The sequence below is a fragment of the Babylonia areolata genome, chromosome 26 (assembly GCF_041734735.1).
Source record: "Babylonia areolata isolate BAREFJ2019XMU chromosome 26, ASM4173473v1, whole genome shotgun sequence".
Classification (NCBI taxonomy): Eukaryota; Metazoa; Mollusca; class Gastropoda; order Neogastropoda; family Buccinidae; genus Babylonia; species Babylonia areolata.
In genome coordinates, this window is record NC_134901.1 from 23,994,853 (window position 1) to 24,002,352 (window position 7,500).

Below are 7,500 nucleotides of genomic sequence, written 5' to 3' on the forward strand. Positions count from 1 at the left end.
AGTGTGTGTGTGGGCATAAGACAAGTAGAATATTCATCTTGATTACAAGTAAGATGTTTGTACGTTTTGAAATCGACATATATGGAGAGCACTGCTTTCAAAAAGGAAATAAACAAAAGGAAAAACAGATACACATATGAAAAAATGAAGTACGCATTGTTACGCGCGCGCGCGCGCGCGCATGTGTGTGTGTGTGTGTGTGTGTGTGTGTGTGTGTGTGTGTAACACAGTATACGCTTTATCAAATCTTTTCTGTCAGTGTACTTTCACTAAATCAGCTAGCTTCAATCACTTAAACTGCACTATTTAATTGTATTAAAAATTGTCATTTGATGTCAGTGTTTGGTCTTCATATATACATATATGCATTATCTTATGTTATGTTGTTGCTTATCCCAAACTGAGTGGTAGTCTTTCCATGCTATTTGTTTACACGTGCTTTACTATTCACTTGTGCTGAGATGTGCTTAATGACATCTGTTTACTTGTGTCTGTTCAGGCACTGTTTTTATCTCTTCTTCTTATCTGTTCTAACTATTGTAAATAAAATAGAAAACCCCTTTTGTACTGTACCCTTTCATTATAAATAAAACCAGTCGGTTCATAACACGGCTATATATATATATATATATATATATATATATATATATATATATATATATATATATTCCTAAAGTTATACCAAGGACGCTATCAAAACAGCTAACCCGGAACTATTAAAAAAAAAAAAACAACTAAAAAGGCGAAAAAGAAAATTCATCATTCAGTAATAATGGTCAGCAGGTTGGAAGATATCATCGTCTTTCTGTTTTGGAGATTGTGATAAAGACATACTTTCGTGAATATTAAAGCAACGAAATACATTGTTTTCTTTATTCCAGCAAACTTGTTTGTTCTGCATTGTTTTCCGTGTTTATCTTCTTAGTGATTCATCTTTCAGAAAGAAAGTATTTAAGTTCAGTAATCATCACACTTAACTGGACACGCACGCACGCACGCTCTAGCACACACGCACACACATACACACACACACACACACACATACACACACACACACACACACGCACGCACGCAGAGCCTGGGAAGGGAGGAAGGTGACGATAGTGAAAAGTCAGAAACGGAAGAGGAGTTCCAGACTTCAATTTTTTGACACCTCGCTGATGATTCTTGAAGATATATGTTCATCTTGTCTCTGTCAATGTCACACAGGGAAGGTGGGAAGAGAGGGGGAGGGGAAGGGAGGAAGGTCCATGACGTCCACACATTGTCCAATCAGAATCAGGACTGACTGGTTTCAATAGCACCGGCTGAAGGCGGGGAAGATCGAACAGCGAATCCTTTGGTGATCGAACCCAGAAGAAGCGAAAGAAAAGCATTCACGTCTTTTACTGTTACTGTATCGATCCTGGGACATGGAGACGTGGTGTCATGTTAGGGGTGGTGATCGATGTGGGGGGGGCGTGGGGGGGGGGGGTGCGGGGGGGAGTGGTGGTGGCGGGGAGTCGGGGGGGGTGGAGGGTGGACTGATCGTGTTTAGAGATCGCCAACTGGGAAGGGGGTGTGGAGGGGTGGGGTGGGGTGCGGTGGGGGTGGTGGGGGGAGGGGGTAGTGAGGATCGATGGAGAGGAACAGAAATTGTTTTAAACGTGGAGGACATTAGTTAAAAGGTCACTGCTTTGAAAATTTGCTCCATGAGTTTTATGTCGGTGCATTGACAGTCACATGGACGGACAGACAGACAGACAGACAGACGGACAGACAGACATATACTGCTCAGACCTATACAGACATACGTTTGCGCGGAAACATACGCATTATACAGAGAGAGAGAGAGAGAGAGAGAGAGAGAGAGAGAGAGAGAGAGAGAGAGAGAGAGAGAGAGAGAGAGAGAATCTTGAGAAACCTTTTTTATTTCAACAATTTTTTTAATTCCCCATCTCTCATCCATCCATTCCACAAATCTTACATTCATTCATCAACATCTTTCTGCTGCGGTCGTGATACAGGGTCACCTGGAAATGGACAGGAAAAGAGAAATGAAAAGTGTCATGGAAACATGCAATGTTGGCAATGACATCATATTGTAAAATGTAGAGAGCTTCAAGAATATCTTAATAAATACATAAATAAATAAATAAATAAATAAATAAGCATTTCTTGAGACAACACGGACATAATAAAATACGTGACGGATGTCTTCACATTTTTTTTTTTTAAGAATTGCTTAATCAATGTATTACTGATGAATTTTTTTTAGCCTCTATTCATTTTTTAAACTATGCAGCTCTTTTTTCAACAAAGTAAGTCGTATTTATAGATTCTGAACAAGCAAGGCAATATAAGGTTTAACAAGACAAAAATGTAGGCTGTAAAAATCATAATCTGCGAAACGAAGAAGACATGGAGGTGGACACATCATTTGAAAACTTGCACAACTCAACGTGAGCACGTGAAAACGGAGAGTTACGGCCCTGATGAGACACACAACCCTGCCGTTTGGAGAGAGAGAGAGAGAGAGAGAGAGAGAGAGAGAGAGAGAATATATATACAGTGCTTCATTTTGAGATCCCTCATACATTCTCATCACCATCAGAAATGCAAGCTTCCAGTAAACTGTCTGCTCGAAACTGCATCAGCTGCATGTGTATCCTATTTATTTCCCTTCCCTCCCCACTAAATTAACCCCCCCAGGATACAATTGATGGCATCCGTGAAATTGATCCTTTTGGGCCACGTGTGGGAGGGAGCATAAAGAAAAGGCAACCTTCTTGATGATCCTTCTAGATCAAATAGTGCTCAGTGATACAGAGGGGGCCTCGGACATAAAACTGGAGCAGTTCAACACAACGTTTTTTTTTTTTTCATGAATAATTTTCCCCGTGCTCAATGCTTCTCCAGACGTGATAGTTACACTCTTTTTTTCCCTTCTCTATCCTCCTGTGTCCATTAAAGAAAATTTCAAAGACGTTCCCCGTTGTATTACATTTATTCTTCATAAAAAAAGTCTTCGTAACTATTTTTTTCACTTATTGTTTGTGTTTACAAGCATATTCGACAAATAAAAAAAGCAAGATTATTTATACAGAAACAGTTGTTCAAAGCTATTGCTGAATGCTTACCGGTTTGCCTTCTGATTTGTTATCACACATTCAGATAATCATGAACAATGCTGCTCGGGTTATTTCCAGAAAGTCAGAAGAAAAGAAGTTTCAGTTTCACTTTCTCAAGGAGGCGTCACTGCGTTCGGACAAATCCATACACGCTACACCACATCTGTTGAGCAGATGCCTGACCAGCAGCATAACCCAACGCGCTTAGTCAGGCCTTGAGTGCATGCTTACATATTTGTGTACCTATGAAAGTGGATTTCATTTTACGTAATTTCGCCAGAGGACAACACTCTCGTTGCCATGGGTTCTTTTTCAGTGCGCCAAGTGCGTGCTGCACACGGGACCTCGGTTTATCGTCTCATCCGAAAGACTAGACGCTCAGTTTGATTTTCCAGTCAAACTTAGGAGAAAGGGCGAGAGCGGGATTCGAACCCACACCCTCACGGACTCTCTGTATTGGCAGCTGAGCGTCTTAACCATTCTGCCACCTTCCTCCTGAGAAGAAGAAAAGAAATCATGTTACACCTCTCTTACGTCAACTTAACTGGTTGCCCGTTTGGTACAAAATTCAGCATACGGATGCGAGACATGGCGGACAACACAGACGATGCAGCAGAAGATTCAGGCATTCTTCAACACCTGTCTGAGGCGCATCTACAAGATCCGATGGCAGGAGAAGATCCGAAACGAAGATCTGTGGAAGCGAGCGGGACAGAAACCAGTGGCCAACAGATACTGCGGAGGAAGTGGGGCTGGATCGGACACACCCTCAGGAAGCCAGCGTCCAGCATTACATGCCAAGCCCTGACCTGGAACCCGCAGGGAAAGAGGAAGAGAGGCCGGCCTCGCAACAGCTGGAGGTGAGATACCGAGGCAGAGCTGAAGCAGCAAGGGACCAACTGGACTGGAATGGCCAGAACAGCCCAGAACAGAGTGCGATGGCGAGGGGTCGTCGATGGCGTATGCTCCACCAGGAGCGATGGGCATAATGAATGATATTGATGCTGCTTCCATTTTATTCATCTTCTGTCTTTCGTATTCACACCCCTTTCGTGTTCTCTCAGGTCCTCTTCTGGAAAAGCACCTTCGTTCGAGTCCCCTACGTCTCTTCAAAGACATTATTTTTTTGGTCAGAGATCCTTTCAGTGTCAAGAACCTTCTTTCTGGAACTCTTCCTCTGGATCTCTGTCACTCATTAACGTTGTCATATTTCAAAACAGCTCTCTTTAAGGGAGGAAAGCGCTCAACAAATGTCCATTATTATTATTATTATTATTATTATTATTATCATATCTACACAGGCATACAGGTATATACACACACACGCGCGCGTGTGCGCGGACACACAAACACATATATGTCCACCCCCACCCCCCAGCCCCAACCCCCCATCTAACCCTCGGGGTCAGAGAGTGAATGAAGGGGTGGCGGGGGGAGGGGGAGGGGGGCGCTGGGGGAGGGAGGGAAGGGGAAGGGAGGACGGTCCATGACGTCCACACATTGTCCAATCAGAATCAGGACTGGCTGGTATCGATAGCAGCGGCTGAAGGCGGGGAAGATCGAACAGCGAATCCTTTGGTGATCGAAGCCCGAAGAAGCGAAAGAAAAGCATCACGTCTTTTACTGTTACTGTATCGATCCTGGGACATGGAGACGTGGTGTCATGTTAGGGGTGGTGATCGATGGTGGGTGGGTGTGGAGGTTGGGGTGTGTGTGTGTGTGTGTGTGTGTGTGTGTGTGTGTGTGTGTGTGGAGAGGGTCGGGGGTGGGGGTTGGGGGAGGGGGGGACTGATCGTGTTTAGAGATCGCCAGCTGCGAACGGAGTGTAAGAAAGGTATGGGGGAGTGGGGGTTGGTAAGGATCGATAGAGAGGACAGACGTTCTGAAGAAAGGACGTTCTGTAAGACGTTCTATGGAGAATCATGAAAACAAAAAACAAAACAAAAAACAAATAAAAAAACCGCAGAAAATAGGATCCCTACGTCCGTACAGGTCCACAAGTGACCCAACAGTGCATGCATAAACTGCACTTTGTTTGAATTTCTTAGATAATGTTTTAGATTTTTTAGATTTTGTACTCTATCTTTTCCACGTTCTGTTCTCTCTCTCTCTGTGTCTGTCTCTCTTCCTTTCTTAGTCCCCTCACCCTTGCTCCCCCTCCCCCCCCGCCCCTCCCCTCCACCTCAACCGCCCCCCTTTTCATTCGAATATACATAAATGTCGATTTCTAATTAATAATAACAATTATCATTATGACAGAAATGATAATAATCCAAATGATTATAATAATATCATTTATTTTCAGTCATCTTAGATGAACAGACTATAAATAAATAAACGAAACGAACTTAGATAATATTTTACTTAAAAAGTGTGTGACAGTGTGCAGGGTGAATGTACAATAGGAACTGTGCAATGCTCGTGTCTTTTGATACATCTATACTGATAATCACTATGTAATAATAAAGCTATTCTTATCTTATCTTAATTTAATGTGCAATGTTACTCTTGGTGCATTTCAATGTGTTTAAAATAATGACTAATTGCAATATTTCAATGATGAAGTGAATATATATGCAATACTTTTTATATCAATGTCTTATATGTCATTTGAATCTTTTTTTTATTTTTTTTTTTAAATTAAGTCATGTTTATTTTGTTGTGTTGAGTAATTGTCTACATTTGTTTTGCGCTACACCTGATGTAATTTCTCTTTATGAGATAACAAAGTTATTCTTAATCTTATTCTTACGATCGTTTTTCACTTCCTTAACCTTCAAAGGCACATTATTATACAGGTCTCATCAGCGCGTGGGGAAGATTAGGCACCAGCTCTTTTTTTTTTCTTCTTTTTTTGTGTGTGTTGACTTAAAGCTATGATACATTGGATGTGGTGTTGCGTATGTGGATCAGTCCGCGCGCTTTGACACCGCCTTGACTCCCCCCCCCCCCCCCCCCCAAAACAAAACAAAACAAAACAAAAAACCACAAAACCCCCCACAAACAACAACAACAACAAAAAACAACAACTGAAACTGGACACAGGTCTTATGTTCCTGAGCCAAATGACAAGCAACGGGTGTAATATCTTAAAAGTTGTGTTGGAAACAGGGCATGGGCTTTATTATGATTATTATCATTATTATGATTATGATTATGATTATAATTATGATTATCATCATCATCATCATCATTATTATTATTATTATTATTGTTGTTGTTGTTGTTGTCATTATTATCATCATTATTATTATTATTCTTATTGTTGTTATTATTATTATTATTACTATTATCGTTCTTCTTATCATCATTATTATTATTATTATTATTATTATTATTATTGTTATTATTATCATCATTCTTCTTCTTATTATTATCGTTGTTGTTGTTATCATTATCATCAGCAATTTTTATTATCATCAGCATTATTATCATTATTATTATCATCATCAGTATTATCATTATCTTGCATTTGAGAGCCGTTTATGCATGGTTCCTGAACTTTACCATGAACTTGGGTCTTTGACTTTTCGTGTGAGTCTGTTTCACATAATCATAATTACAGTCACTGCCAGTGAGATCTGACTGCCTTTGCCGACATAGTTGTCTTCATTTTTGACGCCAGAAAAAAAAAAAACAAACCCACAACAAAAAGCCTGAAGAGAAATAGTAGCCACACGAGGCCACCCCCACACCCCACAACCCCACACCCCCACCATGCGCATACATCTTGCTTAAAGAACATCATGTGTCTTTTATGCGAATCTTTAGAAACGTAATATATATATATACATATCTGGACTGTAGTTTTTCCTGTCTTGCTTCACATAGCGAGAGAGAGAGAGAGAGAGAGAGAGAGAGGGGGGGAGGGGCAGGGGGGAGAGGGGGGGGGGGTGGGGGTGGGAATGGGGCAAGGGGAGGTGTGTATGTGTTCTAGATGGGTATCAGAGGTGGGGCATGTTGGATAGAACTGTGTGGGTTAATGGCTGTCCTGAAGAGAGAGAGAGAGAGAGAGAGAGAGAGAGAGAGAGAGGTGTGGGTGGGAATGGGGCAAAAAGAGGTGCAGGTGTACTAGGGAGGGTATTAGAGGTGGGGCGGTGTTGGATAGAGCTGTGGGGGTTAATGGCTGTCCTAGAGTGTGAGAGAGAGAGAGAGAGAGAGAGAGAGGGGGGGGGCAAGGAGAGGTGTATGTGTGCTAGAGAGGGTATTAGAGGTGGGATGGTGATGGGTAGAGCTGTGCGTGTTAATGGCTGTCCTGAAGAGAGAGAGGGAGAGAGAGAGAGAGAGAGAGAGAGAGAGAGAGAGAGAGAGGTGTTGTGGGAATGGGGCAAAAAGAGGTGCAGGTGTGCTAGAGAGGGTATTAGAGGTGGGATGGTGATGGGTAGAGCTG